This window comes from Rhipicephalus sanguineus, chromosome 7 (assembly GCF_013339695.2).
Source record: "Rhipicephalus sanguineus isolate Rsan-2018 chromosome 7, BIME_Rsan_1.4, whole genome shotgun sequence".
In the NCBI taxonomy this organism is placed as follows: domain Eukaryota; kingdom Metazoa; phylum Arthropoda; class Arachnida; order Ixodida; family Ixodidae; genus Rhipicephalus; species Rhipicephalus sanguineus.
Window position 1 is genome coordinate 146,661,953 of NC_051182.1, and position 24,454 is coordinate 146,686,406.

A 24,454-nucleotide genomic window follows, 5' to 3' on the forward strand; every position below is an offset into this window, starting at 1 on the left:
GGTGCAACCGACGACGCCGCTTAGTGAGCTACCGTGGCGCCCCCAGCACTAGAAAGCCACAGCTAGTTCGCAAAGTTGCGAGCGTTTGCGGATTACCGGGAGTGATGTGGTGAACTTCCGCCATTTTATGGAACTCTGCGATATTGGCATCTGAAGCCAAATCAGGGCAGAGGATATTGAACAGTGCGATTAGAACGAGGACAACGGAGGAACGAAGACCATGGGACAAGCGCTGAATGCCAACTGAATGTTTATTACAAGAAAACCAGCCTTTTATACATAGTATCAGAATAAACATGCGCACATCAAACACTCGCTAACCACAATCACAATCTTTCTTTCAAGAAGTTTATTGCTCTCTCTCCGATAGTAGAAGAGAGGGAGAACTGACACAATTGTGACCTTCATTACGAATACAAAAGGCCTCCAACATTTCTCTTTCCTTCTTAGATTTTCCCCTTCCGATGAGCTTCGTTCTTTCGAACATGGGACGCACTCTTTGCAATGATCAACTAAGTCCTTGTTCCAATCGCGCTGTTGCATCCCCTGCTCTAATTACGAACAAGCTAGCCCTCATCAAGTTAACAATCAGGGATGCCGTAGCTGCCTTTTGGGCCAATCAGAACAGACAAGATAGACGGCGAATTCGCGACGATGTCCAGAATAAAGGTACATTCACACCTGCGACATGCACCGGTCGCGCGACCATTTGCGACTGGCGACCAAAAAAGCGACTGAAAGCGACCGACGTTCACACCTGAATTCATGTCTGTTCGCATTGCTACTGCCCCGTGAAATAAGCTGGCGTTCTGTTTCTGCGCATCTGATTGGTTCAGAGGTTTGCGACAGCAGTCGCGCGACTGTGTGAACGAGGTGTGAACGAGCCTTTAATACGCCGGGTTACCGGAGACGCAAATGTGAGCGGATGGATTAACCATGACAAAACACATCGAAATATTCGTTAACCCGCCACGGTGGTCTAGCGATTATGGTGCTTGAATGCTGACCCGCAAGTCGTGGGATCGAATCCCGGCCACGGCGGCCGCATTTTCTATGGAGGCGAAAATGATTGAGGCCCGTGTACTTAGATATGTGTGCACGAGCCAAGCGCTGATCAGATCTCGTTCCGACTGTCCCAATGACTCGATAAAAGAAAAACCAAGGGGAACCGCCCATGAAATCGACACACACTTTTCCTGATACCATTGTTCAACCGGCGTCCGACCCTTGACCACGACCATGCAAACGAAAAGCGGTGCGATGTTGCTGTCGTGTAATTCGCGTAGTTAGCGCTGGTTACATTTTTTTTTTATTCTCGTAACACTATACGAACGCCTATCTATCCAACGAACGTAGTACTCACGGATTGAAATAGAAAAATTTAGGGCTAAGTAAGGCACACACTTTCGTTTCCAGCGTCTTCAGTTCGGGTCATATCGGCGTAATTTCGACTCGAACGCGTAGGTCAGAGCCAACAGCACCTTTAGAGACCAGACTCGTCGCGACATGGCGTGGCTATTTCGAGCTATTGCGCATACCATTCGTTATACTACAAAATTTGATGTCTCGTTTGAATCCGTGAGTACTGTACATATAAGCGCGCTCTAGGAAGTTGTATAGAACGGCCCTGTGAGCGGAGAAACGAGTCAGGTTTGGCTGCACCGCAAACAGTGATTGATATGTCCATGTATAAAGTTCATAACTGCTTAGAAGGCCAAGGCACGGTCACTCAACAATTAGCGGTTTTAAGCGAAAAACAGAAGTAGAGGGTCTATTGTGCCTGTACATATATAAAAAATAGTCTGTAAAAGAATATTTCAGTGAAAAATAAGCCCCAGAAATCGCCGGCTGTAAACACCGGCGACCGCCACTTTGCCATGGCGTGTGTGACGTCATGTGCTGCATCATGGAGCGGAGCCGCAGTCTTGGAGCTGCATGGAGTGGAGCCCCCCCTCCCCCCGAGGACACCAAAAACTGCACTTCGAACTCAGTTACTCGGCCAGGCCGACATTTGAGCGTAATTTAACACGCAGACCTTCCGAGTGCTCCAGCTGGAATCTCATTGTTTTGAGACTCGCAAAAGTGTCCGCGATCGTTCAGGAATTATAGGAAATCCATCAAACAGTATGTATGAGGCAATTATGGCTGTAAGGTTGCTGATGGTAGAAGCGACGTCAATATATTGAAAATCGCAAAATGACGGTTTCTGTCACAAACGCTGTCATGCACACATTGCGGTCCACACATGCACTCACACACGCAGATTACCACCACTGCTGCGCGCTGTACTACAGCACAATGCGGCCAACAGTACAGGCAACAAGAACTAATCTTCAAAGCAGTATACGTGCAAACGTGCAACACGCTACCAACGTGCAGGACCGCGCTCCTGCAGCCGGCAGCGCCTTCTGCAATTTCATCGCTGCGGCAGCTCCTTCGATTGATGCAGCGCGCGGCACACTTCGTATTCTAGTACAATGTGACGCCGAGAAGAGGCACCACACAGTACTAGCGTTCATGTAGGCTCCCTGCTAGCGCCGTGGCGTGGCTAGCTAATTCGCGAATGTCAGAAGGACGCCACAAGGTCAGTAATGGAGGTACACACACAAGTTAGTAAGCATATGCGTTTACAAGGTTATTCACGCATTTACAAACGACCTTGACTTTATTACACAATTCATTCAAGCTACACAGCCCACAACGTATCATTACATGAATCACACAAGGACGCCACAAGGTCAATAGTGCAGGTACACACACACGCAGGTTAGTAAACGTACGCGTGTACAAGGTTATACGCACATTTACAAACGACCTTCACCCCTTTTTACACAATTCATTCATGCTACGCAACCCACAACATGCCATTCAGAGCCACGCAAGGAGGCAAGGTCAAGACACAACAAATACACAAGCATTTACAAGGTCACGCAGGTATTTCAGAAACGGCCTACATAGTACGCGCACCACGACACACCACCCATTCATGCGTATTCAACCGGCAGCATAAACAACAGAACACGGGATATATATAATGACTGAATTGCGACCCCCCATACTGGCTCAAGCGTATGCCTCAATTTTCTTCGATTCTTTACATTTCGTGACAAAATAAATGTTGATTAGCCACAATCATATTGTAGATATTGATTGGGCACAATTACTCCTTAATCTAAATCAGCAAAGTATTGAACGCTGTAATTAGAGAGCTTAAATTGATGTGACCGCCAGCACGTTTCCAAACTGGCGCCATCTCCCGCCAGCGTGCCAAAGACGATTTTTTTTTCCTCCCACCGTATTCGCCGTCTGCTTTATTGCCTCACTAAATCTAGTCTATTTTTCGTCGTTGACGTGGGAGGGCGCAGCTGGCGCAATATAGGTGAAGATACGGGCCAGACTCGTTGCCATTGTAGCATCGTCTTCCTTGAATAGCTTGGCATTAATATTGTATTTAGAGCAGGGGCGTAGCCAAGGGGGGGGGGGGGGGGGGGCGGTGTTGGGGGGGTTGAACCCTCCCACGAAATTTTCCGATTTTGCATGTGTATATATACACGCACACATACAAACACACGCACGAACATACAAAACGAATGGTTGAACCCTCCCCCCACCCCGAAAAAAATTTCTCGCTACGCCTCTGATTTAGAGGAACATTAAAGTGAAGCAATGAATAGGTTTAGATTGATAAGTTGTACTTCGAGAATTTGTCATTAATTTAACCATCATAGGTTCATTAATAAGGACAAAACCGAAGTCAATGTTCGATTTCTAAAATTTCGCGCCGAAATCGTAGCACGTTCCGTCACGGATTTTGAAGCTTATTTTCGGCGACATTGGTTCAACGAAGTTTCTTGAACTTCGTTCGTTAAGTCTTTGGCCCCCTCATTGGGCAATGTACTTGTTCTTACTGATTAGAAACTACGCAGGATCTACTAGGCGCCATTAAAATCTATGACGTCACGACGTTTAGTGCGGGAATTTCAATGCGGCGTCGTCACCCGCATTTTATTTTTTGCGCGCTTTCTCGCTTACCAACTGTCTTCTCGCGGCAAGCGTGATGAATTTGGAATTGCGAAAGGATAATTTACTAATATGTAAAAAACAGTTTTTTGTCTTTAGTGCCCCCTTTAAGTGCTGGCCACGCGTGTAAAACGAGGAGTCTTGGATTCGTTCAACTGTCACCGTATCAACGACAATGCGCTTTTTGATGTTGTGACAGCCGTCTAAATTGTGTACGTACGTTTCTCCGCGGGTCGTGATATGAAGCAGGACAAGATGGCGTCACACCAGACGGCGTTCTTTTTGCGAACCGAAATCTGTATAGCCGCGACACAACCAGAGGAGTTGCTGATGTAGAAATCAGCGCTTAAGGCACCATACATGCTCGGTCACAGACCGATAAGAAAACACAAAACATTCACGAACAAACACATGCGCCGCGCGTCTCCGCCCCAAAGGCAGTCAGTTTTCGTCTGCCACCACCATTACTTCGTTGCGCGCGCGTCGCGTCTTACTCGGGAATTTCCTCCCAGTATAACTACATACGGGTCTGCCGCGCATGCGTGCATGCATTTATTTGTTTATTTTTCCTCCCTCGAGCCGCCGTAAGTCGTGATTTTCTAGCCCCGACGCTTCACCATCTGCTCCACAGATGCCAGTCATCCTTCACTAGCTGCTACATCTTCATTTTCTTACTTCTGCTCTCTGGCGCGCACTAGCAGAAGTCGGGAAGGACAGACACGAAGCAGACGATATAGACTCGCTTCTTGCACGCTACGCACACTTGCAACAAAGACATAAAGACGCCACGACTTAAAGCACAGCCAAACGGAGTCATTTCCTTGTCTTCAGCTGCTGATTCCGTCTTATACACGTATTGTACTGCAGTAAGACGACTGCAGGCATAGCTGAAGCGGCGCCATTTTCTTGTCGTCTGCTCAACAGCCTAGCAGAGGGCGACTTCTTTTGTCTCTGCATAGCTTCTTCATCTCCCCGCTTCAAAGACCAAATTCCCCCTTGTTTCTATTCTTTCGTCACGCGCGCACGTATAGTATAACACGCTGCGAACAAGCGCGCGCGTGCTGCTGTATTTCTTTGTGTATTTTCCATCGCGTTTTAACGGCGTCTTTTCTTCTGGACCGTCTGCCGCTTGATCGCAGCAGACGTGCTCTCGATGCGCATGCGTCTGTCTTGTTTCCTCACGAACCTAGCGCCGCCCCGTGAGCGACGAAGTGTATGTTTTTTTTTTTTTTTGTCCTCTTCTTCGGCGGCACGAGTCGTCTCAAGGTCACGAGGCCGCGCAGGAAAAGAAGTAAGCGAAATATGAAACAAACATCTCAAAACGCAAGCTATACCTACAGCGATGCCGCCGCCATCTCTCCCCGAAGCAGACGATCCCGACGAAACCTCTCACGACGGTTTCTAAAAGGTGGAACGGTAAAACTAGAATAATAATAACAATAATAAAACGAGAGCGACGGGACGAGACGAGCCGACGCACAATGATGATAGTCATAACGGCAATAATAATAGAGCGCAATAAAAGAAAGAAAGAAGAAGCCGCTAAAGAAGCGCGGAAACAGGGCCAAGTGAGGCAACTGGAGCGAATCCGCGACCGTGGAATGGAACGGAACGGCGGCGTCCAGACGTAGCATACGTGCGTATTGAGGGGAAAAGAACAAAATATAAAGAAACAGATTGCACGCTTCTTGCGGCCCCGAGTGTCTTGGACGTTACTGTTTATGCATACTGTTGTCTTCCCAGCTTTTTTGTTGTTTTTTTTTTAGTATGGCAGTCGTCGCATACACCTTTGTACATCGCCCCCCACTTTTAATGGCGCCTGGATCGGCGATCACCAAACCAGAACGCACACAACTGACACACAAGCTGTGCGTGTCACATGCGTATTATTCGCTCCACACACACTGTGTCTACTTTTCTTTTTTTCGTGCCGTTCAGTTCTAGCGCCGCTCGAGGTTATTACAACAGCGGAGCGGAACGGTACGCACACAATACGCACACCGTACGCCCATCGCACGCTCTTAGACGCGAGTCTCTGACTACAGGCATAACTTCGCGCTTCTGCTGTTGTCGTCTGCATTGTCGTCTGCTACGCGCGCGCACTCTACCGGAACGAAAACGCATATCTTCTCGTCTGGCTAACTTCACGCTTCTGCTTGCATTCACTGTGTTTCCTTTTATAATCGTTGTCGTCTGTTGCGCACGTTACCAGAGCGTAACGCTCTATAACGCTCGCGCGTAAACCGTATATCGTTGTCGTCTGCAACCGTTACCTCACGTGTGGATTCCTTTGCGGATCGGCTACCACACCGACTAAGCTCCACCGAGCCGCGGCAAAAGAATCTTTCAGCCTTCTTTAAATAGGCAGGGTTAGGGTGCATGGAGATGGCAATCTGCGGATAAAGGGGCCTTTACGCACGCGAGTTGTTGGTCTTTTTCTTGTTCATTTTTTTTTAGTCTATATATTGACTACGCGCTCGCACGTACATTGTGTCTCAGATATGCAGTATGAATGAGTTGCAAGAACAGAATGTGACACTATGGAACAAAACACGCCACAAACACGCACACAAACACGTGCCCAACAGGACAATACCAGTGCGGGTTGTGACGTGTTCTCCCTTTATCATCATCATTATTCTTATTATTATTATTATAAACGTTATTATCATTACACTTGCTGCGTAACCATTCACGGTTCCCGCAGCGTCAGGTAAGTGTGGCAGATGTTCGAGAGGGAATCAACATGTCTTAACACAAGCAGGCTATCGCGATCTGTGGATCGAGTTATATTTACAAATGAATATATATATATATATATATATATATATATAATATATATATATATATATATATATATATATATATATATATATATCGATAATTTTATGGCGCTAGAAGGCGAAAACAACTGAAAAAGACGTTAATTCATCACATGTATAGACATAAAGCGACCGACAACCACCTAACTAAAGCACGTCGTGAGATTTCAGTGGAATTTAAAAAATGGACCCCTATTTATAGTGTTAGCAATTGGGCACGCTACGTGTTGTTTAAATAGTAATTATAATCATAAACTGGTACAGGAAGTCGTGAAGGACGTTGCGCAGCGACAGTTCACCAACGCCATACATCATTCAGCCAACCTTAGCCAACTTTATAGCCAGAGCTGAGGTACAGCGCAAGGGTGTTACGGTAGCTACAACTAAGGAATGAAGCTGCTCGACACAGGTTTAATTCGGCCAGTAGTCATCATACACCGTACAGAAAGCGCACGCGCGCAAAGGTCCCGGAATACACTGCCCTGAATAAATAAATAATAAAAAAGACTATTTATAGCGACCGATAACTCGCCAGAACGTGTGAGTAGATCCTGGTGAAAATGAAAAGACCGCGCATTATAGTGACAGATTCAAGCATCCTTTTACCCGCCACGGTGGTCTTGTGGTTATGGTGCTCTACTGCTGACCCGAAGGTCGCGGGATCGAATCCCGGCCGCAGCATTTTCAATGGCGGGCAAAATGCTTGAGGAATGTGTACTTAGATTTAGGTGCACGTTAAATAACCCCAGGGGTTCGAAAATTTCCGGAGCCCTCCACTACGGCGTCCCTCACAATCATATCGTGGTTTTGGGACGTTAAACCCCAGATGATATTACGTGGTAAATAGAGTTGCACTCTTAGAAGCGGCGCTGCCTTCGCGGCAACTACTGGGACATGTCGAACGTGACGCAAGCGCGCAGAGTGCACGCATGCGCAGCAAACCGCCACGCACAAACACGAAGCGCCCTCGAGCTCACCTCCCACTGTTTGCAACATGTTTGTATATGATTTCACGGTCGGCGCAGATCGAAACAGAATATAAATGTTACACGGCGTTTTCCGCGTTACCGCACCGTGATTAGACGCTCTGACTGGTAAGCTTTCCGCTGCGCTAAAAAAAACGGGTACCATAAATATTGCTTGTCGGTGCATTTAAAGGGAGACTTAAGAGCAAAACGATTTTTCTCATATTAGTAAAGTACTCTTTCGCGATACCAAAAACACCACGCTTGCTGCGAGAAGACGCTTAGTAAGCGAGAAAACGCGCAAAAACAGAATGTGGGTGGCGACGCCACCTTGAAGTTTCCGCAGCATTCGCCGTGACGTCACATGTTTTGACGGCGCCTACTAGGGAATACGTAGTTACTAATCGGTAAAAACGAAGTAGACTGTCCTCTGAGGGGGCCATAGACTTAACATGCCAAGTTTGGGGTAATTTTGTTGAGCCAATGGCGCCAAAATACGATAAATACACTTTGAAATGCGTGACGTCACGCGAGGAGATTTCGGCGCGAAATTCAAAAATGAAACTTTGAGCTTGATTTTCTCCTCTATTAATAAACCTATGATGGCGAAATTAACGACATTAGAGTTCTCAGAGCACAATTTATCGATCTAAACCGATTCGTTCTTTCTCTTTAGTGTCCCTTTAAACACAAGCAGTGCACTGCTTCACTGTACACTCACAACGCATTTCAATGCGTGAATGCACGCAGAAGGGCAGGCTTGGATGTTCAGAGCAGTGACGTCGATAAAAAACAAAACAAAAACAAAACGCGCACAGGTGCGCCACGGTGGGGCCACCGGCACGCCCGAAGTGCAAAGAGTCACCGCCAGATGTCGCCACCAGCCGTCCCTCCATTTTTATTTCCATTTCCCGCCCCCGCCGCCGTGCACTTCCTCGTCGTCGTGGTCGCTGCTCGGGCAAAACAAACACATCTCATCATCGTCTCAACGAGCGCGTAGTAAGCAAGTAAACAAACAACAAACAAACAGTCACGTAGGTAGCTACACAACGCAACACCGGTCGGTGCGCGCGGGAGGGAATGTAATGTGGGCGACACGCGAGGAGGAAGAGGACGAAGAAGAAGAGGAATAACAAATGGACGTCGTCGTCGGTGGGAGGGTGACGCGAAGGCGTGCCTCGCCAAGCGAGGACGACGAATAGAAGAAGAAGAAGAAGTAGACGACACGGCGAGGACATTTGGCACGTTCTGTCCGGGTGCGTTGTATACGTCGTCCACGTTGACGACTTCGTGAAGGGGAAACAACACACACGCCCTTTCTGGGCAGCAGCAGCTACCGCGCAACGACGACAACGCCAGGGAGGGCAGGAACAGAAAAGGCCGCGCGTCTAACGATAACGTCGCAATGGCGTCGACAAAAAAAAAAATTAAGACAAAGACAGGCGCACGGTACACACGCGCGATCGAGGAAGCGAAACAATTGCCTGCCGAGAGCTTTGCAGCAGACGACAAACGGCGGATAAATATGCGCTCTGCAAGCGAGAAAGCAGCGTGTACAGCCCGGGTACGTATGAAAGAGAACACCTGCGTGTTTTTCTTTTTTTTTTTCAATGCCACACATTTTTTTTTAGCGTTTCAGCGCTGAGGTTCGAAACTTCCGATGCCGTGCTCGGTGTGGGGAAGTCTTTCTACACACCTGCCAGATTGACGGACTCGGCTACGTGAAATTTTGCATTTAGTAAGTGTTTTGGGAAAGGGCACACGTATGCCTCTTCGCGGAAGAGTTAGCAAGCGTTAACAATCGAGATACGACAACGAGACATTACAGTCGGCCACAAAACAATACGGACCACGCAACCGCGTATTGCCGCCTGCGCCGTCTAATGGCGAGCCGTCTGCTGTCGAAAGCATATATCTATGGCCGCGCAGTAGTACAGTGGCTAGAATACTGTAGCAGTAGAGCAGTAGTCAGAGCAATGATCTCAACAGCCGACGACTGTACTAAAACCTACCGCGAGCTCTGACGTTTTGGTCACGTGTTGGGCCGACGCAGCAGGCTTCAATCGCACCGCGCAATGTTCTCTCCTAACTTTGCCTTCCTCCATGGAGTCAACAGAAGGCGGAGAAGCAGCAGACGACGCAGTTAATTGGCCGTTGTTTCTTGCGAAGGCGGAGACTATACTCGATTACAACCTAAGAAAAAACGTAAGCTCCGCCCACACAGAACCGCGGCGCGCCTGCCCTTCAGCTGTGAGAGACAGTCGTGCTAGCTGGTTTCCACTCGAACCGTAACTACTTTTCCTCGGATAATGTAAACACTGCGCATATTAGGAGTTAAAGGTTCGTCGTTACCACATAAAACGTTACGTTAGGCAGAGTAGCGTTGTCAGAATCCCCGACGAAGCTTAACAGGACGTTCAAGTTTCCGACCTAAAACCAGCGACACAAGCGTCGATTTGTATGAGGAAAGTCAGCCATCTGATACAGCCGAGACCACGAAAATGGGCGAACGCTATTGGATGGAGCATTTAGGCAAATTCTCATGGACGGAGCTGCCATTTTTATTCTTAGGTTGTAACCGACCGTAAGAGAGAGAGAGAAAGAAAAAAAAAAGGCGGGCAATGCGTCCTCCCTTCCTTTCCACCTGAACGGGATCAGAGAGCAACGCGAAGAACCGTGCACCGACAGCGCGCCACCACACGTCAACGACAGTCGTCGATGTGATGAGGAAATTGCGCTGGCAGCTCTCTGCAACGCCGTGTACACGGTACATATGTGTGTGTACTGCTTTTGCGCTCCGCGTACACGGATAAGCTGTGCGGTTTGTTTGATCCGCGGCGGCGCGCCACAACAATCCTACCCACCCTATACCACAACGAGGGCGCGTAGTAGGAAACAAAACAAAAAAAAAAAGGTACAAGTAATACCCCTGTCACACGGCAAATCAAATGTCATTACAACAAATGACATTAGGTGAACTTAATGTCATTTTACCTTCCTGCTGTCACACGACGAAAACAAATGTCATTTTAAAATGATGACCATGACCTTAGCCCTCCTGAGCCGTGACGTTGGGAGAAATAAAAATATATTAAAACTTGCATCTCACATGCGTGTATCCTCGAAAATAATTTTTTATCACTAAAAAGCTGCTCGAAAAATATAAACGCAGCCGTTTTACACAACTTGCCACAGCTGTACGACACAAAAGAAGTCAAGCCAAGAACTAATCGAAAACCAACATGGCCGACGATATGACCGGGCGTTGGTACAGTTAAAACGTGCGAGCGCGACTGACACTCCGGCTGCAGAAATGAGACGGCGACAGCTAATTCGTGTAGTCACCACCTTGATCACCACAAGACGTGCAATCGGACGACCAACACCCGCGATACGGGCAACAACAAGAGAGCACAAATGAAACATGGCCGGCGACAAGCCGCTGTAGTTGAGAGTAACTTTCTTTTAGAAACTTTCGCGCGTGCTGTTACGTGATCAAACCAGTAATAAGTTAATCTAGTAAATAATAAGATATTTACGAATTACAAAAGTCAACATACATAAGTCATACATACATACATACATACATACAAACATACATACATACATACATACAAAGTCATACATAAGTCAACAGTTATCTCCCTAAAAGGTCCCTGGCGTCGAGACTACGCATTCGGTCCGAAATCGAATGCGAATGTGTTTCGGGAACTCATTCGACAGGAAATGTCATTTTCATCGAATGGCATTAGTTTCCCCGTGTGACAGCAAACAAATGCCATTACAAACGAATGACATTAGCTGTAAATGACATTAGATTTGCCGTGTGACAGGGGTATACGACCTCCGAGATCGGGAAGAGCGGAGCGATGTGCGAATCTCGGAGGCCGTGGTGCAGGGTTCACTGTCGAGGATGGATTAAATGAAGTCGAAACTTCGAATGCTCGTGTAGTCAAACAAAGAAAAAAAATCGTAAGCCGTTGCACCAATCGAGAAAATGGGGGAAAGTGAAATTTAGCGTGTGCGTGCCTGACGTGTTTTTCTTTCTTTCTTTCGCAATGCTCCCTCCTGACTGCTTCCTTGCTCCATGCCGGGAATTGGACATTCATCGCCGGCGCCACACATCAGCTGCTAAGGCAACAACGACGGTCACGCGTTCATACCCACGCAGCAATGAAATGTGGCACCGTTAAATGACAAGTTATCTAGATAAGAGATCAGACTGCCATATCAAAAACGGCTATCGCCGTCGAGCCCACAATTGACAGAGCGTCAATTATTGGAGAAACGGCGCATACAAACGCGCACGCGTCCGGCGCACCTCCGAAGGCCGGTGTCGTTTTTCGCGTACTATGCCGCCGCCACCGAAACCTGTAACTCATAACAATCTTAGCTTCGATATCTTATTGTTCCCCAATCTTCGAAACAGGCGTCCTATTGTACGCAATAAGCGCGAGTTACTGGTTCTGCAACTTATATAGATTACGTGTCAGTATACCGTCGGTTATTCCTCTTTAACGCTCCTTCAAACCTTAATAAGCGTCGTTTCTCAAGTGAAGAAAGGACGGTACCGCCGCTCCAAGTAAGGAGTCCCACACACGCGCACACACACGAGGAAGAAGAGATCTCGATTTCCCCCTCCACCTCCTCGTCTTCTTCGCGGTGGCGTCTTCCTCTTACAGCAGCGCGCGCCGAGAAGACCCACGCCAAGAGCAGACGTCCCCGCGAACCCCAAGCCGCCGGCGACACACACACACACAAACGCCAACGGCACGCTAGGTCAACGACCCCGCCACCCGCCTGCCTACTCGACGCTGGCTGGCCTGCCGCATGCGTGTGTGTCCACGCTACGCGGTTAAGGGGGGGGGGGGGGGGAGGCCGTCGCCGCAGCCTGTGCACACAAACATAAGCACTCACCCAAACAGAGAGAGAGAGAGAGAGACGCGCTGAAGATGCGCGCGCACGCAGTCAAGAGACAGGCGCTCGCTTACATACAGACGTACGCATACGGGAACTCACGGGTATACACGTAGAATACACACACAAACAAACAGACGTAACGCAGGGCGGGAACTATAGCAGACGAACAAACAGACTGCGCAGACGCAAGTTCACGAACAGACGTGAACGTACGAAATCTAGTGGAAAGACGCGCACAAAGACAGACGACACACACACGCGCAGACAGACAGACGTGCACAGACGTAAGATCACAGACAGACGTACAAATATGAGAACTCGTAAGGCAGACGCGCGCACAAACAGACGCACCTACATACACGCACAAAACAGACGCGCGCAGACGCGCGACGCTCACGGACGCGTGAAACAGACGCGTGAAAAAGCGCGCTTGGAGACAGCAGCGGGCACTCGCACATATAGCAAATGAAAAAAAAAAAAAGAAGAATGGCGGAGAGAGAAAGAAGCTTTAACGCAATGTACGGGAGTGCCCGGGTAACGGTGTTATAGAAATAGAAAAAAACAAAGTTAAACAACAAAAAAAATAACAGAGAAACTCGAAGCCACGGTGCCGTGCGTGTCTGCACCGCCGTAACTGCTGGCAACACGGAAAGAAATCCCGTGAAACCTAAATAATAATAAAAAACGGCGGTATGCGAACGAAGACGAGACGGTCTCGCCTTCTCTCCGCACATACCCCCTCCACGTGGCATCAAGTCTCGCAAAGCGCCGAGGCGAACGAGAGAGAAAGAGAGAATATGGACGTAAACAAAATCGAACGGAACGAGAGATGCCGCCAGTTTGGCAGCTGGAGAACGCCCTTTTCTTACACGTGCAAGCGCCATTAAAATGGAGTACAAAAAGCTGGGAAAGGGGATTGAAAGAGAGCGAGAGATCCTGACGACGTCTTGCCTTAGACTATAAAATGAAAACGGTGCAACGACTGCGTAACGCTTTCAAGCCTCTGCGCCAACTTATCAGAAAACCATTGCAACCAACAACAGTTTACCAGTAACGTATTACGGAGTGTTCTATTCCGAACATTGCCAAATTTGATGTCTAATTCCGCCAGTGGTCAACTGTGATTGGCTTAGAGGCCTGCTACAACATCTTTGATTGGCTTAATACGCCGCCATTACGAAATTTCACAAGATGGCTGATTTTGACAGTAACCAGAATAGCACCACAGGCGGGAATGTCCGTAAGCCAATGACAGCCGAAAGAATCAAGAATGAATCCGAGCCAGCAAATATCCGACACGGCACAGTCCACACTACGACCACATGGCCTCCAATGTACCAATACACTTTCCAGAATGTTGCCTGCAACATTTGTCTAAACAGCCGCCGCGGTGGTCTAGCAGTAATGGAGCCTGAATGATGACCCGAAGGTCGCGGGACCGAATCCCGGCCGAGGCGGCCGCATTTCGATGAAGGAAGAATGCTAAGAGGCCCCTGTTCTTAGATTTAGACGCACGTTAAAGAACCCCAGGTGGTCGAAATTTCCGGAGCCCTCCACTACGGCGTCTCTCGTAATCGTATCGTCATTTTGGGACGTAGAACCCCGAACGATTATTATTAACATTTGTCTAAATATAGTAAGCTACACCGTCAAAAAGGGAGCGTTAACTGCAATGCAGCGCCCTCTAAACGCCACTATCGCAAAAGAAGGCGTCGGCCTAGGTATCTTGCCAATGTCTGCCTTGTGCATCAAATGAGCCGCCATTTTCCTCAAAATGAGAAGGCTTTTCGGAGACGAAAGACTGAATACAAAACTGGCGTTCCCTTTAGGAATGTATCCTACTGCACACGCAACAGGCCGTCTATATGCATAGCTGACCCAAGGTACCCAAGGCATCCAAGTCACATTCACTGCACGGTTTTAAGGAGTCTCGGGCGAGAATGGAGGTTGGAGGGGGGTGCACGGCGAGGGAAGCGTGAAACGTGAGATCGCAGGGGCGAGAGAGTGAAACATCAGCGAGGTGTGACGTCAGAGAGGAGAGGGCAGTGCACTGCAAGAGAAACGGTCCAGCCTGGGTAACTGTCCGTAACGGGTAGGTGAGAACTCTGACACCGTAGAAAAGGGCGAGAGGAGATTGCGCGTGCATTGGTCCTTTCTTTGTTCGCTTATGTAAGGAATACAGGAAGGGCGCACAGTGCAAATATGGACGCCAGGGCGGGGCGAATTAGAAGGAGGCAACAATGCAGACACCGTCAGAGCCGTGAAAGGGGAGTTAAGAAACACAGCAAGGAATGCAGTGTACAATGGCGGTGCGATGAAGCAAGAGGGAGCGGAAGTGCATTGTTTGGAGCAGTGTTTGTGCCAAAACACCAGCTAGGGAACTAAAGAAAAACACCACGGAACGGAAGAAAGCCGCCGAACCAGCTAGAGACGAATTTAGAAAAACGTTGCACATAACAATGGCTGAAATATGAGACAAGATAAGGCTAACCAGCGGCAGTGCAGATAACCGAAAGCGAAATGCAGTTCCTAAGCAAACAAGAAACAAATACTGGGGAGGGGGGGGGGGGTTGTTGTACCTGAAAGCGACACAAACTAGCAGACGACTTGGAAAAAATGAGAACGTATACGCAGAACGGAAGAAAAAAACAAAATGTCGACATACGGACGGAAACGGGGAGCACAAAAAACAAGCGCTAAGCGCTCAAAACGTAACAAACGCGTAAGATTAGCAAGAAGAGGAGTACTAAAAAGTACGCAGACTGTAGCAGACGAAAGGGGAAAGAAGATGAAGAAGCGGAAACAAGGAGAACACGTGACCGGAAAGTAAACGCAAGGCAAATACCGCGGAGGTAAAAGGAAATGGCGCTAAGCAAAACAAAGCCGTAAACTTTCAACAGTGAACAAAGAAAGGAACCAGCTGCTCGGGGTGACGCTTCGGGCGCCTTTGCACAACGCATTGTTGCTATCCGGTGCGAAAGCGTTGCTAGAGGCACTGCCTTAAGGACTTCCTATTTGCCTCGGCATATTATTATTATCTTTTCTTGTTTTCACCGTACACTTTCAACGCGATGTCTCAACAACGGCAAGAATTGCTGCCGCCCTGTGTTGTTCAGAAAAAGCAAAAAAAAAAAAAACAAGACAGCAGACGTACGCACTGGCAAGACAACAGACGGCGACATAGCACGTTAAGGCAGCGAAAGAGACAAAACACAAGAAGATAGCAGACGACGACATAGCGCGTTAAGGCACGACGCGACAGAAAGAGCAGACGACAAAAAACAACAACAACAACAAAGCAGAAGAGGGGAAATAGGCGCAATTGTGCACGCAGTAAGCGCTTAAGGCGACGCGCCAGCAATTTAAAGACAGAGAAATCTCGCGAAAAACAAAGAAACAAGCGCCGACGTGCCGCTAGTTGGGCGTGGAACGCACACTACGTTATGTACAGGGCGTTGTATGCGCGGCACTACACCCCGTGTACGCAACACCACCACCCCCCCTCCCCATTTTTCTTCACCTCTTCTCAGACATCCTATATTTGTATTTTTCGTTTTTTTTTTTCAACGCTTCCAGCTACGTCGACAATGCGTCGACACCGCTGGACCGAACCAGACAAGCGCGAAGTTAAATGAAACAAAAAAAAAAAGATATCAAAGATAAGAACACACACACACACAAAAAAAAAATGAAAGTTATAGCAAGACCGAAAGGACGTGCGGAAAGACGACGGTGTGCAGGTTATCCAGTGCCGCACCAGAGAAACCAGAAAACAAAACAAAAAGAAAGAAAGGAAAGTACAGCTCGTACAACAAAGATAGCGCGTACAGACGAAGTCGGTTGGCTCAATATAAGAAGATAAGAGGCTATAAGATAAGTTGTCAAGCCTTTTTTTTTTTTTCAGATTCGAATTATCGCTTCGGACAAGAAAGCAGCGCCCCTCAGAAGCTCACTAAACTACTCGGCTGCGGCAAATTTTGATAGCTACTTTCAAATATAATGTTAAACATTAAGCATTAGCGTTCCACGAATGTGATGTCTTTTAGGATTTCATCGCTTCCGCAGGGATTGCACAGGAACTACTAAAGATCCTCTATTTCACTCTCCCTCGATACATTAGCCATTCGGCATGGCGTTCACTGATAACAGCTGTCGACAAAAACAAATACTATGCAAAAATTTCGCTGTAAAGGTAAGCCTATAGCCATGTCTTGGATGATGTCATCGTAGCAAACGCCTTCGTATACCAAGAACGCGGCAAAGTGGACCATCGCGTTTGTATACATCTATAGACGCGCAAAATACTGTATAAGTTATTGCATATAGTGTTCCGGGAAAGGAGGGCGGAGCGGGGGGGGGAGGGGGAGGATTCGTGACGTCACGTATGGCATATTAGGGTGAAGATAGACGTGGCGGGGGCACTGACTGCACCGTGGTACGCATGCATGCAGCGCGCTTTATCTATACACAGTGGGACGTCTTTAAATATTTGTGTAGTCCGGGAGCCCGGTTATATATCCCTTGACCGTCTTCCTCATTCGTTCAGTCAGTCGGTCGGTCACGTGGGTCGGGTCACGTGGGAGCTTCCATCCGAATAGATTACTCGCCCGTTCCCCCATGGCCCATAATACCTGGCCGTTCGATTTCAGTTCCCCCATTTTGGGTTGATTACCGGCGATATTCGGTTTATTTTAGATATTTATATACGTGTAATATGGGGAGCACCGGCTGTCGGCGGTATTCTGCGCATGCGCGCGTATTATCTGCACTCTTCTAAACATCAGGGGTTCATTTATTTTAGCCTCTCGCAGTCTTCAGAGCACGCATATGCTTCGGTTCGTTCTTTTTATTAGTATCTTTTCTTTCCCTTCGATAAACTCTCTCGATCTGTCGATTGAAGGTTCTCCACAGGACCGCCATCAAGGGCGTGTTCGCGATTCAAGTCGAGATATATCGGCTGCGTCCTGCGCTTTCGGAACGAGATTCCACGCGCCATCTTTTCTTTGTTTTCTATCTTTCTATTGGATTCAAACGGTAACTGAAGGAAGCCCGGGAGCCGCGTGAAATACTGCTCGCTGGCTTGAAGCAGACGACACCGCTTTTAGCAGGCGGCAGCCGCGCGGCGGCATCGGATCTTCTCTAAAATCTACCGTGGTCCGCCAGTGTATGGTCGATTTAATTCCATTTGCGTATGTGTGTGTGCTCTATAGATCTACCGCCCTCTTGTGTCTTTTGTATTTAAGCGGTTCCCGTTTCTTCCGCGATGCGAGCGTACTGCGCAAAAAGACAAAAAAACAAAAATAAACACATATATAAAGTGCGTGTCTGCGCGCGGCACCCGGAAGCAGACGATACGCCGTCTGTCTTATCGGTCAGCACCTGTGGTCTCGTCTGCTGCTCGTATATACAAGTCCCGTCTGTTTATACTGTGCCATATGTGGAACTGAGCATGCGCCGTCGACTACTATGTACGCCATGTGGGTTACCACGTGTGCTGCAGGGCAAATAAAGATTTGATCGCCGCTGTATAGCTTTATAGCTGTTTCTTGGTTCCTCGCGGTTTCTCTGTTTGGCTTCGCGGATATGGCTTTGGCTTCGCGTGACCTATTTCTTTTAGTGTGATGAAGGAATCTTCGGTTCCTGTTTGTGTCTAACCCTGGCGTCATTTGCTTCTACGTTTACGTTATGCCCCTCACATTGGAATGTTGTCAGCCTGTTCCCTCCTTATTCCCTTTCAGTCTTAGTCTACGTGTATGCAAATTAATGCATAGTTTCGGAATAGAAATCGTCTGCTACAAAGAGAGACTTGGGGCGCCGTAGTGTCGTCTGTTCTGGCTGTAATGTGTTATCAGGGAATATCGTCTGCTTTTTGATTTGTTGCGTGCATGGTTGGAGGATCGGGGAAACATCGTACAGTAATTTGTTTTCAACATCCACTCGATTCAGGGCTTTCCTCCGTAGTCCAGCTCCATGGTCCAACAGTCGCACGTGCCATGTTAAATTTTGAACGGGAAAATTCGCGTCCAATGCTCCCCACGCACATTATTCTCGTCTCAGGTCTAACGAAGCTAAATTTCTTTTTTATTGCGTCACGTGGATGTATTGCTAAAGACCCATCAAACTCCACGCCATTCCGTTGCTTCATCTCTCCACAAACGAGAATTACGTCACATTTTTGAATATTGGACAATGTTTTCCCGTGCAGTATAAGCCATCAGCAAGTCCTTTATACGGACTAACATCTACTTAAACATTGCACTGACCTGTCGGCATGAAAGCGTGCATACCATACTTAATTGCACAAACGTTTAATGCGTTACCCGCGGTGCCCCCGCTCGTTAACTTTTAATGTCTAAGATACCGTAACGATATTCCTAACTGCCTTATGGAGACACGATCTATGCGTCGGTCACCCACAGCAACTGAACTCCGGGGGTGATTTATTAACTTTATTATGGAGATTATTTACGACCCGTGATAGTTCAAGGTTAATTGAAACTTCAAGAAAAGTATGGCAGCAATGCTTCCGAGTGAAGCTTGTAGGTCGGTCCACTCCGTTCGTTTGGACAAGGTTATACAGTTAGTGGGTCCTCGTTTGCAGTGGTTAAACAGGTTTTGCGTCAGCCTATAGAGGCAACCCGCGCGCTATAGTGTGGCATGCGTTACGTAAAGTTTGTGCACAGAGGTTGCCTCCACGTTAATTCTTCTTCGTGCCTTACAGTGCGTCCGCTCGGACGTGTGGATCGTAAATTATAACGGATCGACGCACGTAAGGACGGGCTTGCAATGATGGGAGATGAATTTGGCATTCAGTTGTCCAGCCGGCGCCAAAAGTTTAGAGACCACTACATGTCTGTGAAGACTTTTAAGTTCCTAGCAATCTCTGACTGTACTGCATTCGGTCGAACGGCACAGTACGTGTCGTCAGCGCATTTTAGAAAAGGCCGGAAATCTAAATTCCAGGCTACCTGCCGAAGCAGGGAGAATATATTCAGCTTTCTTTTTTTTTTTTCTTGCGTCTCGCGCTCCTAAAACTTTTGAAGCTGAATTTATGTGTAGGTACATTATAATCACCATCACGATCAGCCTGACTATGCCCACTGCAGGGCAAAACCCTCTCCCATGTTTTGACAATCAACCCGGTCCCGTGCCTGATGCGGAGGATATCTCCGCAAACTCCTTAATCTCATCTGCCCACATAACTCTGTCTCCCCCTCGCGCGTTTGCCTTCTCTTGGAATCCAGTCAGTTAACTGACGGGATTCCAAGAGTAATTACTCTTCATGACCAGCGGTCATCTTGCCTACGCCTTACATGCCCTGCCCATGTCCATTTCTTCTTCTTGATTTCGACTAAGATGTCCTTAACAACCGTTTGTTCCCTGACCCGTGCGCTCAGTTTAAGTTGAACCCTCTTTGTAAGCCTCCAGGTTTCTGCTCCGTAGGTAAGTAGCGGTAAGATGCAGCTCTTATATACTTTTCGCTCGTGTACGTACAGTCGGCAGTTAATGTATATATAGTATGCCCTAGCTAAATGGTTAGGGCAAGACTGTACGCGCGAAGTTTAGCGTTGTTGCTTGCAGCAGCAACTACACGTGGTACGGCTCCCACGTTGAGACGTGCGCGGTGCGCATATATATATAGAATCGGCGGAGTGTCTACCTCCTGGAACGGCATCGCGACGAGAAATCTGTTGGCACATATGGCGGCGATCAGACGATTGAAACAACGCGTTGTTGTTTTTTTTTGTTTGTTTGTTTGTTTACTGCGCGCGTAAGAGCGCTCGCGCTTCCGTCGATTCTTATCCGTCTCGAAATGCCTCGCTGATCTGTGACGTAGTCACGGAGAATACCTAGCCCCCCCCCCCCCCCCCCCCCCCCCCCCCCCCCAACTGAACCTCTGCGGCATTTCCGCCAACGTTCACGTACCGCCGTCGCCTGTGCCCTTATTTGGCTTCGCGTTGACGTCCTGTAGACGTATGCTGCGTCTAGACTTCCTGTATAGAGGTCTCCTGCATGATTTACTTGTTTCTCAAAGCAGAAGTGGCACGTTATTGTATACATAACGATATAAATGTAAAAAATGCGGCGCACATAACGTAAAAGATGCTGCACACATCCACCGAAGATTGAATACTAGAAGCTACCGTCTATGTCACTGAAATGCTAGACTTCACCACCAACCGACGGTGACAAAGTGCGTTCGTTTATTCCAGGCATGTCAGGAGCGCTGTAGAGCACCGTCACGTCGACGGAGATACTATAGATGGCGCCCTCACTTTTCCGGTTTTGCTCAATAGTCAATCAGCGCGCACCAAATGCGATACTTTTGCGATTGTCGCGTTTTGCGATCGTTTGAGAATACGGCCCCAGTTGCGTGTTTTTTATTATTTTATCGATCGACGCAAAAAGCGCGTCGCTTCCATCTGTCGCATACGTTGTCACGGACGCTGCGGCGTAATTGGCTCTCGAGCCGCAGATATAGCGTGTATAACGGCAGGCATTTGCGCATTGCGTTTCCAATGGTAATTAGTTCGAGCGCGCGCTTGCTTGCATTCACATCAGCAGTTATAGATATATGGCCCGATGCTGCGGCCGGATCGAGGTTACCGCGAGAGGTCTCGCCTAATACAGCACCGGACGCGGTTAATTACTCCCATACATTTTGCTGCCAGCTCGCTTCCGACGGTGCACACGCAGGATTGCATGCAGGCTGATAGCTAGGTCACCGGGATGGCGGAAATCCAGGCCTTATTTCATTTATTTATTCTTTAGCGCGGGTAATTCAATGGGAGGTATGGGATTTGAAACCAGTTTTAGGTTCAGCATAAAAAAAAAGAAAAAAAAACTCACAGGGCCCCCTTATCAATTCGCCTAAGACGACTCGAAGGTGAAATCCATCTTTTTTTTCCTTTTCAGTAGACTGTATTGATGCATTGATGCCCCCCCCCCCCCTCCAAAAAAGAAGAAAACATTCATTGATTGAGCCAACGAGGTTTTGCACTGGCTCAGGGATCGGAGGCATCGGAAGCTTTCAGCACCTCCCGTGGTTTCGCATTGCCTCCGGGATCGGGCCCCCTTTGACCAAACGCCGACGTCATGTGATGACGTCGATCGTCATGTTAAGTCACTCTAAGTGACGTCATACTGCGCCATATACGGACAGACGCGCACATCCTAGTCTGTCTGATCACAAAGACGTTCCTTAGAATGAACAGTGTACGATGACGGTGTACGTTTCACTGAGACTGAGACTGTCAGAAAAGAACAAAACCAAAACAAATATTAAAGGCGGTACATACGTCATGCCTCGCTGATACCGCTCACGACGAAAAAAAAAGAAAAGAAAAGAAAAAGAACAAAAGAAAACGATGGCGAACGTCAAACGACAGACGGACAAAAGGCAAGAATGACGACGTCGAGTTATTTAAAAGAAAACGAAAAAAAAAAACACATAAAAGACGCGTGCTTGGCTAGCAGGGAAGAGGGCACGCTAGCGCGGCGTATAATTCATTCTGCTTGCGCAGCAGGAAACGGCCAAGACGTAAACGACTGTATTTTACCTCACTCACTCACTCACTCACTCACTCACTCACTCACTCACTCACTCACTCACTCACTCACTCACTCACTCACTCACTCACTCACTCACTCACTCACTCACTCACTCACTCACACAAACGCAAACACAGACAGACAGACATGAGGCCATTCATAAAGTATACAACGCTGACGCGAGCGGCCGCCTTTTCTCGCGCACCTAATTTCGAAAACTCACACGAGGAGCGCTGGGATCGCGCGTCGCTACACAATGGCGCAAAAGGAAGGAAGATAAAAAAGAGGAACCAGACAGCCGTCTCCATCACTGTCTTCGCCCTTTTCTTATTATTATTCTTATTCTTAATATACGTCATTCACGAGGGGTCGTTCTTTTGTGGTTAAAAGATGCGTCAAAGACCTACTACAGTATTGTGCGCGAGACCCCGACCAAAGGTCAGTCATCTCGGCTGCTACAGACAGCTGTTATGAACCTTTTTTTGTTCGAAGTCAAGAGACTCTCAAAACGGGCTCAATGGAGACTCAATTAGCTTTCACAGAGGCGGCGGCATGAGTCATCTGACACTCGACACGGATTCAAGAAAAACCAACTCGCCCCCCCCCCCCCCCCCACAAAATAAGTATTCATCAATTTGTTACAGTGGGAGGCAGTTTCTGAATGCTCACTCAGTTCCTTCAGAAATCACAATAGGATCAATAGAAATTCAATTAGCGTTGCAGGGGCGGTCTTAATTCAGTCGACTCATCTGAACATGGACTAAAAGTACGAGAAGTACTCAAACAAGCGGATAACAAAGCAACCAGAGCAAAAGTTGAGGACCACGCAGCGTGCAACGTGCAATGGAACGAAAAATGATAGGAGTAACGTTAAGAGATCAGAGGACGGCAGAATGGGTCAGGGAACAAACAGGACACTATTTTAGCTCACTGTAGGAACACGACGGAGGACAGAATAACACACGGACACAGCGTTATTCTGACCTCCGTCTTGTTCCTACAGTGAGCTAAAATAGTGGAATGAATTACCATCACGCCAAAGTCTATGCTTTGTGAACAAAAAAGGAGTTGCAGATATCCCAGTTGACATGAAACGAAATAAATGGACCTGGCCCGGGCCACGTGATGCGTAGAACAGACAACCATTGGACAGTATAAGAGCAATAGAACGGTTGCCAAGGGACGGGAAACGCCGTCCAAGAAGGCAGAGAGTTAGGTAGAGCAACAAAATTAAGACGTTCACAGGGATAAAATTGGAATAAGTTCGCACAGGATACGGTAAGAGATCATTGGAAGAAGCTTTCGTCCTAGAGTGGACTAAAACAGGCTGAAAATAACGGCGATTAGAACGGCAGGGGACAGTCTCCCAATCCAAATAAAGTTCCCTGAAAGCTCTCCTACAGGACGTAACAGAAACTATAGAGTCATTTTACATATTTTATAAGCGGATAAAGGGAAAGTTAGTATGATCGTTCTTCGGTTATTTTGAAATATAAGCTCGTGACTAAAAAATAGCCCATTCAATGCCAACGGCCGTTCAATTTGGGCTCCTTGCAGGGGCTAGCAGGCAGGGTGCAACTTTAAGTAGTCAAGTCGCGTCCGCCACTTGCGACCCAATGTTTTTTTTTTTTTTTTTTTTTTCTGTCGGTGGCCGTGTCCTCGCGTACATTTGTGGTTAGGGATGTGTCGAAAACGTCGCCAAGTGTCCAACAAAAGCCCGGCCTCCTCGACTACTTCCGCCACGCTTACAGAGCTAGTCGTTGGAAGTCAACTGAATCCAAAGAGGAAGCCAAGAGAGACTCAGCTGGCGGTACAAAGGCGGTATGAATTGGTCCCACAAAGGCTCAGTTAACATCTCCACAATTTATAGTCCAATAAAACCTATTGGGTCTTAACGAACACTCAACTGGCCCTCTTTTCGAGAAGTAAACAGCCGGCACGTCTACGATGATATCCTGTATATACGACCAATGCCGTATCAGAAAGACACCACGAAGGACATTACTACATACAGTTGCCGCAGCAACTAGCCATACCGTGCAGTCGGCGCAGCAATTAATTATGCCATGCAGTTGGCGCATGAAGAAAGCAGGCCAACAGTTGCCACAAGGAGCTATATACTACACAGTCGGCGCAGAAAGAAATCAGGACCACTACAGTTGCCGCAACAAGTAA

General features: G+C 47.8%; 1 protein-coding gene across 2 annotated transcripts in view; it reads right to left on the reverse strand.

Annotated features, from left to right (window-relative positions):
• LOC119400202 (uncharacterized) overlaps positions 1-24,454 on the reverse strand; it is a 366,922-nt gene that overhangs the window by 308,454 nt on the left and 34,014 nt on the right. The gene's annotated exons all lie outside the window — the stretch shown is intronic.